Here is a 19,180-nt window from a genome sequence, read left to right on the forward strand (position 1 = left end):
CAAGTGGTAGCAGGTGAATCTTGTTTTATTCAGTAACCATTACTTTTTTGAGTAACCTTTAATAGGTTTCAAAGCAGCATATGACGGCGTTATATTACTATACAGTTTGAAAACTCAAATTTTATAAAAAAAATTGCAAAAAATGTATCTACGTATTGCTGCAGCTAAAAATTTTGTGTCAAGGTATTGATATGTACTAAAGATTTCTCGTATTTTACTAACCTTCCGAAGATGATTCCATTTGGTTTTGTTCAATTTACTCCATTAAAAAATCGTTCAAATGTGTACAACTTTCACTATTCATCGACAGTAATACGATGCTCAAACGAAGGCCACGTTGCGACTGAAAATACAGAGGATACTTAGGGTACAGGACGTTGCTATGAACGGTTTTCACTACGCAAGGCATTACTGTAGCCAACCCAAAGACAAAAAACTCTATCTAGAAACTTTTTATTTCGACTTTTGGCCAGCTTTTTGGGAATCGGCCGCACTGTGCGTCTTGATGTTGTTCCACAAATGGAGGAACCTACACTCCGAACGGCAGATATTTTTTATGAGGAGCTTTTTCATGGCAGAAATACACTCGGAGGTTTGCCATTGCCTGCCGAGGAACGACCGCTGTTAGAAAAAACTTTTTCTTAATTTTAATATTTCACTGAGATTCGAACCGACGTTCTTTCTCTGAATTCCGAATGGTAGTCACGCACCAACTCATTCGGCCATGGCGGTCGTTAATACCCAGCAAAAAAGTTGACTTTGCCGTTTAGTGTAATGGATGGCAACAATCTGCATCGCCCTTGAAATTTCCTGTACATAAATCTGCTTTTTCGTCTCAGCTGCGCCTCTGAATCTTCTTTTAATTCTCATTCTTATTATTTCAGCTTTTCAACGACTTCTTTTTCGCCTTATTCTTCTTCTTCCTCGTGCACGCTTGTGCAACTTGAACTTCAACGCCTACGCTCACCTGCATTTCATCCTTGTTTGGTACACCGTTAGACTAGACATTTCGCATTGACATTGAACCGCACTGTCACTTACACACACACACACATACAGGTCTGGCTTTGCTTGTATCTCTATTGACTCTCAAAACTACAATCTCTATTACGGACGCTTGTTATTGTTGCGTTTGTTTTTTTTTTCTGTTGAATATTATTGTTTTGCGCCTTATTATTATCAGGGTTGTTATTTTATTATTTGCCATGTTGTACCGCCATTTACTTATTTACCTCAAGCTCTTACTGCGGCTTATCACACAAATGCCACATCTTCTTGTTCTTCAAGCGTTGTTCACCTATTATCTTTGTTATTGTTTTCAGTTGTTGTCTTCGCCGCTGCTGTTGGCATATTGACAGTGACATTCATGCTCCGCCGCACAGGCCGCTGCACGTTGCACACATCATACCCACCCACCACAGGCCGGTGATTATGCAGCATTCCCATTTTCTTTTACACCTCCCTTCACATCTTTCTCTTCTTCACCGCACCCACTTGTAATTTCCGCTCATTGACATCTTGAGCAGAAACTTCAGCGAAAGCTATTGAGGCGCACAATAAGTTTTTCAATTCGCTACATTCGCCGCTCACGTTCAACTGACACTCGACTCGACGCAAGCCGGGCAAAAGGACAATTGTGTTGCCACACACACACTCTCACACTTACTTGAATTGTCTTGTAACATCGCAATGTTTACTTAACGCTGCATTGATTTTTATTGAATTTCTTGAACTTGCCTTGTCTTCTTTCTTCGGTTTCACCTTTCATTGAATTATACTCGTCTTATGTACAACATATTGTTGCATGCCACCCCCGCGCTTATTTGCTTATGCTTGAAGAAATGTCCTTTCAACACGTTTTTTCAGTCACTTTACAATGCATCAATGCCAATTGATTAACTCATTTAATTGCCAAAGAAAGAAAATGCGGAGTATTAAGCGAAATCACAGTTGAATGGAGATGATCACCTATAGAAATGTAGAATCCTTTTTGGGTGCGAGAGAATTTGCTAAGATAACAAACGCGGTGGAATCACCATGAAAAGTAAAAATACTGTGAAAAATGAGGAACAATATTTCATTGATGAATATAACAATCCAACTATAATTAATAGAACTATGAAGTGGAAATTATTCTATTAAAATACTTTTTGTGGCTTCTTGAAATGGTCGCATTCTTCTATTTCTTTCACGTTTTGGGTTATGAAATGCTTAACTGGCTTTAATCTAACTCAACCAAGGTCGTGATTTTATATATATTGTATATTTTATAAAAAAAAAAAATCAACAAAACGTTTATTTAATCAGAAAAAATATGGCATTGTGTTTTTTCCTGCCAGATAGAAGAGGTTCAGTCTTCATAAAATATTTTTATTGCCATTTACCGCCAGATGTCTTCGGTGTGCCATATCCCACTTGAGTATAATGAATGTCAGTCACTTCAAATATTAGAATTAACTGCAAAAAAGTTCCCAAATAGTTTTGTGTTTGGTGAAGCCGCTTGGCGAAAAAAGCGATAATGCGTTACATTTTTCAATTCTACTACGGCCAAAGTGGAAAGTCGAAGCAGGCGGCCACAAAAATGTGAGCTGTATATAAACCCAATAGAGTAACGATATTACAAAGCATCCTGATTACTTGGATTGCATTCTAAGAAAATAGACATCGAAAATACTGCACGTTTTGGTAGGCCAATTGTTGAAAATGTAGATAAAATCTAAAAAATCGTGAAGACGGAACAGCGTGTAAGCACTTATTCCATTGCACAGGAATTGAATCTTAGTCAAATAATCCTATGGAAGCATTTTCATAAGACTGGTCTAAAAACTAAACACGATGAAAGGGTTCCACACGAATTGAGGCAAAATAAACTTTTTTACAAATTCCCGACATGTATTCAACAACTGAAAAAGAAGGTGGTGAAATCGCGTTGAGCCAACTCAAACAATCGCTACGTCCCGAGTAATGGCCAATTGCCATGCATTCGGTGGCATTGGAAGATTATTATTCACTATGAGCTAATTATGTTGGGTCGAACACACAATTCGGGTCTTTATTGCCAACAACTGACCAGATGAAAACAGGCTATTTAGAAGCAGCCAGAGCTGGCGCAAAGAAAGGGCGTTGCACTCTATCAGGCCACACACCTCTTTAGCGATGCATCTGAAGTACCGAAAGCTTTGCTGGGATATATAGTATCATTGTATTTTCCTTGTGATCTATATGAGATATAAGTCTAGTGACACTTTTTCCGGTATTTGCCGAATTTGCTCAATGGAGCAAAACTGCCTTCTTGCAAAAATGTGCTTGTCAATCTTTTTACCAATATGGACGCGTTTTCTTCAATTGCGGAATTATGAAATTGTCTTCAAAAGTGACAAATGTTATTGAACAAAAAGATAATTCTCTATTTATAATTTGAATTGACTTAAGTTAAAAACGAGTTTATTTGATAATTTCTGTATTTGTTCTTTGAAAAATGTATTCTTGCATTTCGTGTTCATATCTCCCTTTCAAGCAACTTCTTCTTCACATTTAAACCGCCTTGGGTCACCAAAAGTCTCAAATAGTCCGCAAGCACTTAACAAATACACAAATAAGCTACTACTGCAAATGCATTCCAGTTCATATTTTTATATCATCTTCTCCTCCGCCAGTTTGTGTTGTACCGCCACTTCACCCTCGGCACCCTACTGTTCGCATATCAACTAACCAAACCGTTGCAGTATTTCACAAAAATAAACAAACGCCCGTCGTTGCTCATCCACCCTGAGCAACGTCTGTTCCACGCCCTTTTCCTTGACCGACTGTCGCTGCAGCTTCAAGCGTCCGACATTTATGTGATTGCAAGCCGTTTGGTGGAACAGTTGGTGGTTGGTGGCGTTAACGTTTGAAATGCCTTCCGCTCGTACACGTCACAGCGTGAGTATATCGTGTGTTTGTACAACGAGGCAATGTGTTGGCCACGCAACGGTAAACAGCTGCCAACTGTAGACTTATGACTTCCGCTTACAACTTGGGTGTGCATGTGTGCGTGTGTGTGTGGCTGCTTTTGCTTCACTGCTGGCGTGTTTTTGCTTCATTTGGGACAGCTTCCGTTTCCGATGAATCTTATCTGCTCGTATTTTTACAACATTTTCTACATTTTATTGCAATTCGTTCGTAACTTTTTTCCTCTCCTGTAATCTGCCTTTGTTTGCATTTGAAAAAATAATTTTTTCTTCTGTAAACAGTGCGCGCAGAAACTCCGCGTCCTCTCTCCTAGACGCGCTTTGGTTTATGTAGCTGGGTAGCGCTTACATCGCCCTTGGTCAACGGTAGTGAAAGTGATGTGTTGCAATTTTTTCGCACCCCGTTCACTTCCTTGGGCTCTCTCTGATATTTTTTGGTATTTAAAATAAAGCTAAGGCTAGCATATTTGGGGCACTGGGTTGCGCATTTTGACAACGACTTTTAATTTACTGTCAACAGAGAAGAAGTAATTTGCCTATGTCAACATTAGTCGGGGAAAAATACTGGAATTTAAATAAACTTCGACAAGCCATAGCAGCGTGGCGAAAGGTAAGGAAAGGTAATAACACCTACATAGCGAGTACTAATATAAAGAGGCAGGAACTAGTTAACGAAGTTAATGATATCGCTTGGCTCAGCAAACCATCAACTATTTGCTATGCTAATATGACGTCAGATGTGCTTTAAGGTCATAATTTCTAACGTCCCATTGTTGTAGCGTCCCCCTCGTAGCATCTAGTAATACTTGCAAGTTACTTAAGTGAAGGTCTTAGGTTTACATTCAGAAGCATATTTTCTTTTTTCCCAGAAGGTATCCAATAATTGAAAAAACTCTTGATGTAGCTCTTTTCGGAATTCAAATTAATTTATAAATTTGCAAAAATTAAATAATTTCACTTGCTTTATAATAAAAGAAAAAAAAGCGGTTGTTTTGTGCTTTGGTTCACTCAAGCAGAGCAAACATTGGAAAAGTAGCTGTAAAGTACCGTTATTCGAAAATTTCAGTTCATAAACCGTCGTTGGTATTACATACATACGTACATACATACATCTGATAATTCGTATTTGAGAAAAAAAAAAGCGAACCGGCCGCGCAAAGAAGCTGCCCTGCAGAGATCTAACTTCCATTTTAAGGGAAATTGACTAAAATAGCGCTCTGAAATCGGTCCAACATATCGTCGAGACATCCGGAAAAAGTGTTTATCGAAAACTATCCATAGATACCTTAATAATAGCGGTTATTTCAGCAGTAACACCGCGTAAAATGCCTATGCTTTCAGAAAAAACCCTCGCCTTCGGCTTGAGTTTGCACGGGCATCAATACTATGGCGCCTTCAAGCAGTGATTGACAACGGTGGTGGACCCACTATATACCAAAAGTATTCAAAACAGCTAATTCTAAAATGAATAACTTTCTTTTTTTAAGCTAAATGAACTGTATGTAGACTTTTGTCATACCGCTCTTTGTTGTTTTCTTAATTTATTTATTTAATAATTTATTTTTTGTAAATTTATGAATAAATATGAATTCCGGAAAATGTACATCAACAGTTTTTTCAATTATTGTATCCCTTCTGGGAAATAAGAAAATATGCTGCTGTGTGTATACTTAAATTCTTCACTCTACTTATTCAGCATTTCAAACAAACTATCAAAATAGCTGAGACAATCGAATGATGGTAATTTGACCGATGGCAATATTTTTTCTTATTTGAGCGTTTGGCTGAGTTCCTCCTCCAATTTGTGGTGCCCGTCTTGATGCGTTTCCGCAAATGAGTTTACCTACAGTTTTTAACTACCTCTGAACAGCAGTGCAGTTGGTTTTTGACGTGATAACGTCTTATAATTCGATTTAGCCGGCTGCACGCACAGAAAAATGGGTCGTTACCTTGCCCATTTGTCGTTACCTTGCTCATTGTCGGTACCTTGAATGAACTGCAAGCGAAAGCGCGGAACGAAGGACAAAGCAAACAAAGCAAACGCACGGCAACGTTCGACATCTTGCTCTGTCCTACTTAAGTGAGCGTATATATGTATGTATATGCGCATATGTACATATATAAATTCACGTATTTAATTCACGTACGTAGAGCGCGGAACGAACGACAAAGAGCACAATCGGCCCCCGCGTTCGGCAACGTTCGACATCTGGCTCCGTCCGACTTGAGTGAGCATATATTATATATGGATGTATATACGCATTTACATATATATAAATTCACATACTTGTATTTGCATATGACTTCTTCCTGTGTGCATGGTAATGAACCATTTCTCTGTTGAGAATAGGACGATGATAGAAAAAGTAGGAAATGAAAGGGAGTGTTTCGAGTGTAAAGTGTCTTGAAAAAGGCAAATCGATGATGGTGTCTCTTAGTGTTGTTGACTTATTAACGTCTGATGCACAATCGAAATTGAAGATATCTTTCATGAATTTGATAAATGTTTCGTCATTTTTCACGTTTGTGTAAATGTAACTTGACCTATTCCATTGCAATTCCATTTACCTCCTCCTCTCTATCCATACAAAATATCTATGAAACAAATAAAATTAAAATTTTGTTTTGAAAATTGCAACCATTCCATCAATATTTTCTTATGACGTTGTCACGTTAAACTATCGTCAGTAAACCAACTTTACAGACAACCTCTTTTTTATCAAGCGTTTTTTTTATGAGCAGCTTTTTCATAGCAGAAATAAATTGCCAACCGTGCGGCGGCCACTATTAAAAACTAGTCTTTCTATTAGTTTGGTGTTTTCGAATCCGGGCATTACCTAATGATAGTCACGCACAAGCCCATTCAGCTACGCCGGCTGTCAGTCTGTTACCTCAGTCGAAAACTTGGTTTTTCCTCTGTTTGGTTTTGTTTTGTTTGTTTGTTTTTGCAAAAATAACTATATCTCAAAAATCATAAAATTGTATGCTGCATTTATCGACTAGTTTTAATAGACTCATAAAAGCGTTGTTTATTTTGACGCTCATACGCGTATGGATGTATGTGGATATGTATCTTTTTTACGGCAGTTAAACAGAAGGCTTGTTTATAAACTCAATATCGAATAAAAAGAATTCAGTACCTCACTAATTTCTCACTTCATTGACGTTTTTTAGAAAGTCAAAAATACAAAAAACAATAAACTAAAATAGCGGTCCGCATATTTAAGAACAAATAAAACAGCAGGTATCTATAGATTTTTAATAAACAAAGTATTATATGAGGAATTCTGAGTGGGGCAATGTTTCCAATATTTGATTGATATTTCTGCTACCTTTGATTGATTGCTATTTGTTTGTGGATTTCTATAAACCAATAGTTTATTGAGACAAGCAAGAAGAAATAAATACTTAAAAATACACACATACATGCAAACTATCAATTTCCGGAGTAACTCCTACTCGTCTTATTGATTTGCGCTACAGTTTATTTAACAAATTTTTTATCCAGTTCAATAAAGCTTTTCTGAAGCTCTTTTCTTTTATCTCGCTTCTCGTGATCGCAAAATCCGAAACCAATCGTAAAAGTCAATCGCAGTCTAATCCACCTGTGTGGTTCTAACCCCTCATCGCTGCTAGAGGAAATCTATCACTTCTTATAGACGGAAGATAGGAGGAGTATTAAAATTTTCGAATCTGCTGTAATGTATTGAGTACTGAACCTTAAACAACTACGTACCGGATGTTTTGTTTTAGCTGCATGAGAGCTATCGATGTCAATGACTATGATTAGGTAAGATTTGGAAAGTCATCATAAATCGTGTAACGCCAAATTGGAAATTTACTTTAAAAAAATCCTTTCACGAAGTTCATACAGCGAAGTGCTGAAGAAGACGCCAAAATGTCGATTCATCGTCATTCTCAACTTGTTGACCTTTGTTCTTCGACTGCGTGGAATAGTTGACCTAAGGATCTTGGCTTACCTGCCCGCTAAAATACAGCTTGTGCAAGAACTGAAAGCAAATGGCCGTCGTTTTTTGTCGCATTTTTGTTGATTGGGCTAATTTAGATTTATTATTCAGATTGGGAAAACTAGTCAAGAATTAGACTTATTGAATGGACCATGTAACTCGTCAAATTCGAAAAATAAATGCCATGCAATTATCTATATTACCTTTGTATTTTCAATTTAAGTTCTCAAGCTCTTAAACAAACATCCGCCTTTCATCTTTGCTGCTGATTGAGGTTTGTTCGGTGCTGATAAGAGACTGTTGAATACTTTTGTTCGGTGAGTGTAGATCTTTTTTTGGCACGTTTTTGACGTGATAACGTCTTATAATTCGATTTAGCCGGCTGCACGCACGAAAAAATGTGTCGTTACCTTGCTCATTTGTCGTTACCCTGCTCATTTTCCGTTACCTTGCTCATTGTTGTTACCTTGAATGAACTGCAAGCGAAAGCGCGGAACGAACGACAAAGCAAACGAACGGCAACGTTCGACATCTTGCTCTGTCCTACTTAAGTGAGCGTATATATGTATGTATATGCGCATATGTACATATATAAATTCACGTATTTGTATTTGCATATGCCTTCTTATTGATTATTATTAATTTGATTTACTTGAAGAATTTAAAATAAAACCAAGTTTGCTAATAATACCTGTTGTTTTAATGTTATTATTATTGTTATTATAATTTTTTTATTATATATGAAGGAAAAATGTATGGTAATATTTACCATATACCTTATAAGATATGTTGTATACTAATATATGTATATAAACATGCAATTTTCAAAAAGAACAAATCTATATGTAAAGATGCATACAAGTCATATGGACATATCAAATATACGAATCTATTCCGTACGCAAGCAAATGTAAGCTAATGTGCTTGAACTGCAAGCGAGAGCGCGAAACGAACGACAAAGAGCACAATCGGCCTCCGCGTTCGGCAACGTTCGACATCTGGCTCTGTCCGACTTGAGTGAGCATGTATGCGCATTTGTATATAAATTCACATACTTGTATTTGCATATGCCTTCTTCCTGTGTGCATGGTAATGAACCATTTCTCTGTTCAGAATAGGACGATAATAGAAAAAGCAGGAAATGAAAGGGAGTGTTTCGAGTGTAAAGTGTCTTGAAAAAGGCAAATCGATGATGGTGCCTCTTAGTGTTGTTGACTTATTAACGTCTGATGCACAATCGAAATTGAAGATATCTTTCATGAATTTGATAAATGTTTCGTCATTTTTCACATTTGTGTAAATGTAGCTTGACCTATTCCATTGCAATTCCATTTACCTCCTCCTCTATATCCATACAAAATATCTATGAAACAAATAAAATTAAAATTTTGTTTTGAAAATTGCAACCATTCCATCAATATTTTCTTATGACGTTGTCACGTTAAACTATCGTCAGTAAACCGACTTTACAGACAACCTCTTTTTTCAATGAATGTATAATAACTCAAGCTGTGCCTCGTTTGTGTCAAAATTTTGGTCGATTGGCGCAAAATTTACTAATCTATGAATATTTGAGCGTCCGTTGTTCTAGGCAGGATTTCCATATCTGTTTAACTTTAAGGCTTTTTAATGAAATTTCTTTGATTTAAAGTCCGCGTATGCCGTTATTCAAAATCTGCTGGCCCAAGCGCTTTGTTTTTTTTTTTTATATTTATTTTGGCGGAGTTTCGCATCTCCTGAGTTTCACTGTTAACGAAAATAAGGAAAATATTGTTTAAATGTTCCATTATTATGATATATGAAAACTGATTGAATAAGTTAATCCTATAAATATCGCCTAAGGAACTTCTTACATAAAAGTAAAAAAATATCTAAAAAAATAAAAGTATACTATAAATATACAAAAACATACCGTTTTCCACGGAACTAACCTTCCTCGCCTTATAAGTCCAGATAATGATAATAGTTGGTAATCCCATACGACCTTTTGTCAATGCATCTGCACCTAATCGCCCGGTTTACGGTTCAGCTTGGTGAGCTTTGAGGAACTCCAAATCTATTCAGTAAAGCAAGGCTACTTTTGGTCGGTGCTTCTTACGCTGTTCTATGTTTTTAATTTTTATTTAATAATATAATATTTTATTTCACAAAATCTTGATATACCTTTGTCCCTCTCAGCTTGCTACGCCCTTGTGCATTCCTTCATACATACAAACAAACAAACATATTATATAATATATAGTAGGATAGCAACCGAAGTTTTACACCGCCAGCCACTGTATGCCTTTGAAACAACCAAAAGCTCTTCAATGAAAGCTCTTCGTCTGAGTTAGAAGCTCTCAATAACAGCTTTTTTCAGCAGCATGCGTTAGATACTAAAGCTCACTAAAGCATCTAGATATGCGTACAGAGTGAGGATAGAAGGAGAAGAAAAAATTTATAGTTTAGGCCAACTAGTGATACAGGGTGTTGTGTATGAAATCTATTTCATTTTTTAAGTGCTGTCACACTTGGACATAACTGTGTGGTGAGTTTCAGCGAATAATGAAGCAAATACGGTAGGGCTGAGATCCAACTGGCACTAGAATGATTTAATTTTAAAAGTTCCACTATGTGGCCCAGGCGCTTATTTCAAATTAACCCTGCAGTAGTCGCGCGGTCTACATATGTAATCCACCATTGTTAAATTTTAAATTTCTTGAAAATCGTGCATCGATTTCATCGGAGATTTTTGTTACTTGTAACTAACAAATTGAGAGTCACTCTCAGTTTTCCGCTGTTAATTGTCGCATGCAGTTGTGTCGCTAGAGGTTCGTGAAATTCATGGTCTACGTATGTATGCCGCGCGACCGATTACGTAAGTATTTTAAATTAGGTTTTATGCTAATAGCTAGTTATTCTTTGTAAATAAAAGTGGACTTTTGGCATAATTTTTCATTTTACAATTTTGTGGAACTTTTCTTATAATATTTACATATGTATGCTACTCTGCTGAAATGACTTTGGACGAACAACTCTTGTCCTTGTGGGCGTTGTTCTTTTCGGCAGTATATTCCAAATAAACCTGCTAAGTATGGACTGAAAGTTTTTGCACTTGTAGATGTTCATTACCCATACACCTATAACTTAGAAATTTACGATTGATTCTGACACCGGAGATCAACGAAAGCGGGAAATAGTAACATACTATAATATAATCGCACTAAAAATGGCGTTGATCTGGTTGACAATATGTGTTCTCTTTATGACGTATCTAGGAATTCGAGAAGGTGGCCGCTGACTAAGTTCTATAATCTTGTAAACCTCAATGCTCTCAACGCATTATGCATTTACACTGCAAACAGTAACTATGAATCTGTCAAAAGGCGTGATTTTCTCATAGACTTAGCCTTGTCTTGGATGAAACCACTGGCTCACCAGAGATTAACACTTACTACGCTACCTAGAACACTGACATTTAAAATAAAAGACTTCTTGGATCTTCCACAAGTTGTAAGTCATCAAGGTCCAACGCACAATAACTACGTCGGTCGTTGCTACGATTGTGGAAGGGCCCGTAATAAAAGCACCCGTAAAGTGTGTAACGCTTGCAATAAATTCATTTGTCCTGATCATTCCAAGACTGTATGTTCGTCATGTTTCGAAAACAATTAAAACATCTCAATTATCTTCTGGTTATTTTATATATATTTTATACTTTTGTGAAGTATCTTAATTTTTTGTTAAAAAATGAAGTTTTGGTTTTTATTTATTTTATGTAAGAACAGAAAGTTTATTTATGTTATTTTTGATTAATATTAATAAATTAAACAATAACAAGAATACTTAAAACAAAAGCAATGGAAGAATTAAATATTTATCTTTTGTATTTTTAATTTTAAAATGGATTACATATGTAGACCGCGCGACCAATTACGTCAGTTTCAGGGGCGCGACTACTGTAGGGTTAAACTTATTGATAAGAGAATTCCGATGGTAAATAAAAATTAATTATTATTTAAACTCAACAAAGCAAAAATATTCGAACGAACTCTACTTTTTTCGTGCTCGTTACTAAAATAAGTGTAATTCGGTGAGAAGATTCTGTGTTTGATTCTAAAACTGCCACAGTCAACTTGGGTAAAAGAGATAATTTTTCTCACTTGAGAAACTGTGTTAGGTGAGTTGTTTGGCCTGAAAATCAACCGATTACTTGAAACGCTCATATTAAGGCAGCGTTAATAAAAGAAACTTTATTATTAAGACAAAGATAAATAAATACTCATAGAGTTGTGTGCTCTTTTCTAAGTAGTCAAAAAAATGCCTTCTCACAGGGTTGAGAGAAGCGAAATCCCGCCTGAAAGTGTTTGTCAAATCCGAATGAATGAAATTGTGTTCCGATTCGGTAATTATGGCAGCTTGTTGAAAGCAGAATTAAATCCAGATTGGTTCGCGCCCCAGCTTGCTGACCCTCTCTGCACTTGACTGCATAATTATTTGAGCTTACTAGATCGCCGTTAACAGATGCACAACCTGATACTCAATTTTTTGAGATCTTACAACTTGCCTGGGCTCGGCCATGACAAAATTGTGCTTTTTATTATAATTTATTTTACGAAATTAAAAACCAATTCCAGTTTTAGTCGCTGATTTCTTTCAAAACCTACCTTAAACATTTAGAAGGGGAAATCTATGAGTTTACGCGCCATGCAAGTGCTACTAATTCAACTCTTCCAGTCAGTTCGACAGTCTTATAGCCACACGGAAGTATAATAAAAGTAATTTCTAGAAGTTAGTTTCTGTCGTTTTTGAGTATACTTTTTTAACCTCGAAAAATAAATTTTGGTGTTGTTGATGGTGTTTTGATGTTGTCTACTTCAACGTCCAGCTACTTTGTCTTTTTTTCTTTTAAATTTTCCAGTTAATATTATCAGTAACCGGGGTTGTTGCCAGTTCAGCCTAAGAATGTAACCGGATCTCACGAACTGTACCTATTTGAACCCGCAAAAAAATTAGATTTTGTTCATTTCATTCAATTCACAATGACTTCCATGATTTTGGTAGAAGCTATGAATCGCAATTTCCTGGCCCATTTATATTTGTGATAAATTTCTTAATAAAAGTGTGGTATTTAGGACTGATTTTATATTTTTCAACAATCTTCGCATAAAAGGAATTTATTGTAATTTTTTCAGCCAAATAATTCTGATTGAGCTTCCTGAGCTGTTTGCTGTTTATTTTATAGTCGAATCGTTCAAACAATAAGTCAAAGACATAAGTCGCCTGAGTTTTTCGTTCTCGAACTGATAACCTTAACCTTCTTTTTTGTTTTTGTTGTAGCCTTGGTGAAAAGGTGCTTTTATTATAAAATCGCTGTGAGATTAATTTCAATTAACACTTTGTTGTAAATTTTGACTGCTGTTAGAGAATTCAAATAGTCAATCGAAATCATTGAGAATCACTTCCAATTTCGTTCACTCTAAAATTTGGTAAGAAATTTTGCAATTCGACAAAAAAAATAAAAGATAATACAATAAAATTTAAAAATAAATTCTTTACTTATCACTGAAAATAATTGTTTTTTTTTATTTCTTAAGCTCTGACTTTATGAACAATGGTTTCCGCAAAGCCGCTGATAAACCTCAGTGACCTGCAGCAACAAAAAGTGGGAGACAACAGCAGCAAGAAATTTAGAAATGGGATTGAGAGCGAGGTTATAGCAAAAAACAGACTTCATTGGCCAACTTATATTGGATTTCGAAACGAAAATGGTTTTTTAGTATAATTTTTTATTTATAATTTTTATGTGCCATTCAACACGTATTGAAAATGCATCGCTTAAACTAAAATCTAGGAAAATTGTGGAAAGCCTGTCCAAGTCCTCGAATAAATTTCACTTACGGTTCTTCTGGTTATAGATTTAAAAGAGTTAAGTTATCAAACTACTTCTTGCTTTCTTTGAAATTGACAAAAAAACGAATGCGCTTTCGGAGCTTTTTGCGTGTTTTCCCTCTTCTCCAATTGCTTCCCATCCTCACTGGTCAGCCCAGAGGCCAATAGCAATCAGTCACTGCTATTGCATAAGCTTTGGTGGTGAGTTTCCCACACCCTGCATTCCAGCGCAGCCGCGTTGAGCGCCTTAAAGTAGACATCGACAGCCAATAGCAAGCGATGCAGGCCGTAGAGCTGCCTGGCGCCTTGTATTTGACATTCGTTGCATTGACGGGGTAATTTGATATTTTGTCACCCTTTTTCACTTTTCAAATATCATCATTACATTTACCTACCATACTTCGGCAGTTGGCAATAGGGAAATGACAATAAGGAAAATCAGTAAAATAAATTAAAATAAAATGTGTGAAAACCAGTTTAGTGTTTGAAGATAATTAGAAATATCTAAATTTAACTAAATTAAAACTCTTTTCACAATATTTATATATCAAGAAATAATTTTAAGTGAAGCTACAATTGAAAAGAAATATTAAAAAAAAAAAAAATTTATTGTAAAGAATATAATTAAATAAATATTTTAGATAATTTTTGTTTTTTAATTACAATTAAAATTAAGAAATAATTGCTTATATTGAAGCTAAAAAACATAAATTTTAGATGAAAAAATAAAAAAAAATATAAATACCGTATATAAAATAATGTTTAAGCATAGTAAAGTTAAAATAACATAAATTTTAGATATAATAAAAAAAATAAAAAAACATAAACAAATTTTTTAGTATGAAACATTTTCAAAATTGGCTTTATACAATTTTTGGTTATATTTGTAAACTTGAATTAATACCTTTTATTTCTTAATAAATGAAGCATTCAACCTGAAAAAATTTTGGCTACAAAATTTGAGAGAATATTGAATTCGCTCAAGGCTCTAGAAATCTGCATTAGAAGAGAGAAATCCGAGAATAGAATTCGGACACACTATGTGTAAAAATTATGACTATTTTGGAGGGTACTGGAATAAAGGAAAGAGTGCAGTCGAGCGGGTATGGCGGTCAATTACACCCTTAATAATGTCTAAACCAAAGGTGCTGCTTCTCAGAGATTTTAAGCTAATCATGCACATTTAGTGGATGTGGAAATTGAAATGGTAGAACTCAACGATCGAAGAGAAAATGTACAAATGTTTTTGAACCCGCTCGAGCCTAGTAATGTGGTCTTCAGATAAAAGAAGCATATTTCAGCTTGAAGCGCACGAGCCACGTAAAAAGTAGCTTAATAATATGGGGATCTGTGAAATTGGAGCTAAAATGGAGTATAAAAGCAAATACTGAATACCACTTAGCAATAGACATTCCCTTGACAGCAGGTTCTACGTACAGGAAGGACTCGGGTTAAAATGTTTCCATTTTCCTGCTCTTCTTCTAAATAGGCATGAATTCTCCTCAAACTTTTACTACAGATTTTTTAAACTCGTGTTTCAAAAATTTCGATAACTTTCGGAAAACTAAATTTCAGCCAAAATTAAGCTTTCTCTTTTAAATGTTCATAGTTTTGAATATCTGGGCAAAAGTTGTTTATTATTTTTTTACCGTAATTCTCTGATAATTGCACCACTTTTCTTTTGATTTTTTTTTTTCTGATTGCCAATAAGTCACCAAATTCATACCACATTTGCATTTTAGCGCATTTTTATTCTCCCATTGCTGCTTCATCTACTTTATCTGATACATATCACCGTCTGGCACCCCATCAATTACTTCGCCACAAATTCAATTGCACTTCCATTTGCTTTCAACTTACTACTATAAATTCTAATAAAGTGTCAATAAAAGTTTGCAAATTTCGACGCCAACCAAATCTTTCTGGCAAATTAAAACTCGCCAACGATTTTGGTGAACATTAAAAATCGAAATATGATGCCATCTAAGCCGAACGCATTTGTATGAAATAACACACACGCAGGCACACACACACTCACAAATGTATGGAAGGACCCATTAATCATGGTGTAATGCGCACCAAGGCGACTCAGAGGCAGAAATCCCCAAAAAATGCACCGAAGCTTCCAAATATGAGCCCATCTCTAATATCGGGAATGATATCTCCAAAATGAAAATTGTGCGACACAAATACACACAGCGCCGTATGATGTATGTATGTATGTAGCCAGTCAGTTAAAGAGCGAAGCAAATTATTTACAAACAAGCAAAACGAGATAAAGCATTAAATTTACAAAACAGTGCGCGAGTGAATTAATTTTTAAAGAAAAGAAGCAAATGAATTTACAAACATCTGTGCATATAAAGATTCCCCACAGCCAATTTCCATGCTGCTGGCACAAAAGAAATGGAAGCGATGAATAGGCGGGCAAGGGTGACACGTCGCACACCACGGTGGGTGATTCATTTAGGTGAATGAGTGAGTGAGCAGCAGCTGCAGCGTTTAGCTGGAAAAGCACTAACACTAAAACGACAATTGTGTGGGCTGTTTAATGGCGGATAGAAATAATGCGAAATTTGTGGATTAAAAACGAAATCTACTTTATGGTGCACCATTGAGTCGATGAGGCGAAGTGATGTGCGGCTGATAGGCCGCGTTTGAAAAATATAAATAACATATTTTACATTATCTTTTAACTCTCTGCATTACTAAATATTGAAGTTACGTAAGCCCATTGACTCTCTGGCGCAGGTAATTAGTTGTGGCATTGCGGAACTACGAGGGCGCCACAAAAATCACAGTTGACTACTCAAAAAGTAAGTCAGTGTCTGCTCGTTGATTTTTCATGGCTTCTGGATTATTGAATTGCTTAACGAAGGTCACCCAAATAGTTTTTAATTGATGTTGCTGGTTAGTCGTTTAGACCCTCTAAATGTGCAATTGGAGATTAATTTTGGTGAAGTCAAAAGTGGTGCCTATTTTCCGCTAGATGTATTATATTACGTGAGCCATATGTCACTAGGGCTGCATAACATTGGAGCATTGGAGAGAATACAAAATGCAAAAAAGTGGTTGTTCAATGAGACCAGTTGTGTGTTACACCGTTAAAAAATAAAGGTAGAAAAAGAGAAAAATCGCTGCTTTGTTCAGTACTAATACACCAAAGCTGAAAAGGCGAAGCTGGAGGCCAACGAAATTTGTATTGTGTATGCAGCCGGTACAGTAACGAATGCAAGAACAAAGCGCTAATTCCAATGATTCAATTCTGGTGATATGGACGACTAAAATGAGGCACGCTCTGGTAGGCCGGAAGCATCATAAAATCATGAAAATCGTAGAATCAGACCGGTAGGGAAGCATTTATGCACTCCCTGGGAACTATAGATAAGCCAGTACCGATTTGATTTCTCTCGGATAATTTCATCATCTAAATAGAGCAGAAATCGCTCAAACTATGCGCAACTCTTTATGCACGCGTATAATTTAAATAATATATTTGTTTAAGGAAACTTACCTTGTTTAACAGCACATTTTTTCTATCTCGTGGTCCCTTTTTTCAGCTTATCACCCTTATAAATAAAATATAGCTTAAAAAAACTAAAAAACACGCTTTTATTGCTAATCGAACTAAAAAGTAGAAAATAAATTTTAATGACAAAGGGACCTATAATGAAGTAATAGCAAATCGAAGGATCAGTCATAGTCAACTACCTCAGAACAGAATTATAACAAAAATTAAGACACAAATAGAGTAATTCAAATTAGAGTTAAAAGCGTGGGATGCATTTTGCTTCACTTTCATAACCCTCTGTACATAGGTAGTTGCCAATAGAATGATTGTAATATTTACTATATCAAGCATCCCTCGCTTTTAATTCTAATTTGAATTACTCTATTTGTGTCTTAATTTTTGTTATAATTCTGTTCTGAGGTAGTTGACTATGACTGATCCTTCGATTTGCTATTACTTCATTATAGGTCCCTTTGTCATTAAAATTTATTTTCTACTTTTTAGTTCGATTAGCAATAAAAGCGTGTTTTTTAGTTTTTTTAAGCTATATTTTATTTTCTACTTTTTAGTTCGATTACCAATAAAAGCGTGTTTTTAGTTTTTTTTAACTATTTTTTATTTTTAGTATATGTAGGTGTTTACGAGTAATATACTATTACACAACCGCACACTAAATACTAACCTCAATGGTGGTGTGGAAACTAAAAATTTCCAATTTTTGTTTAAAAAAATACCCAATTCATGTTTCTACCGGTATGGCAATATTGGCAAATGTTATAAAAAATGCACATTTTTCAGCGCTCTCACGAGAAAAAGAGTTTCCCATCTAGTCATCTATGTTGTGTGTTTCGAGTCGATCAGATTTTTAGAAGCCAGTGAAAATTAAGCCCAAAGATTCCGTTACAGTCATTCATACATACAACCCGAGCTAATAAAAGTGTGTTAAAAAAATAAAATATTAATCCTGGCAGTCCTAATAAGGATAATGGAAAATTTATCTCACATGTCTCACACTGCACTCGTTCTTCGTGACTATTTCGCCAAAAATTCCACGCATATCGTTCCGCAACCACCGTATTCGCCTGATTTGGCTCCGTGTGACTTCTGGCTATTCCCAAAACTCAAGAGACCACTACCGGAAATGGACTATTTGGCATGTTTCGGGGATTGGAAAACTCGTTGGCATAAGTGTATTTCATCGAGAGGGCATTATTTTGAAGGGGATGAAATTGATTTACAAGAATAAATGACGATTTTTCATTTTACAATCAAATTCACCTTACTTTTTGCCCACAGGTAAAAAAAGAAAATATTAATCCTGGCAATCCCAATAAGGATAATGGAAAATTTTTATCAAATTATTGCATTGTCATCGGTCCTTGATAGGTGTGCAAAATTTCAAGTCGATCAGATGTTTAGAAGCCAGTGAAAATTAAGCTCAAAGATTCCGTTACATACATACATACATACATACATACATACATGCATACATACATACATACATACATACATACATCCCGTCCTAATAAAAGTGTGTTAAAAATAAAAACAGCTAATTTCATGTATAATATATCCTACTCTACAGCGCCTAAAATCCTGCTATGCATGGCTTCGTCTTCTTTCCAACAAAACTACTTTACTTATTTTCTTTTACTATTTGCTCAGGCACCAACTCCTTCGAGTATTTTATTTATTTTTGGCCTCTACATCTCCCATAAATAGGAAAAATGTGTGGGCTGTTGGTGGTGGGTGGCAACCAGCAGCGCGTGCGCTTAAACAGCAGGTAAAACAGTACTTAGTCAATATTCTTAAAGCTAAGCTGTCAACACTTGTGCGCATAAACCAGAATAAAAGTAAAAAAGCATGGAAATCAGATACCA

This window comes from Anastrepha obliqua, chromosome 2 (assembly GCF_027943255.1).
Source record: "Anastrepha obliqua isolate idAnaObli1 chromosome 2, idAnaObli1_1.0, whole genome shotgun sequence".
NCBI lineage: Eukaryota > Metazoa > Arthropoda > Insecta > Diptera > Tephritidae > Anastrepha > Anastrepha obliqua.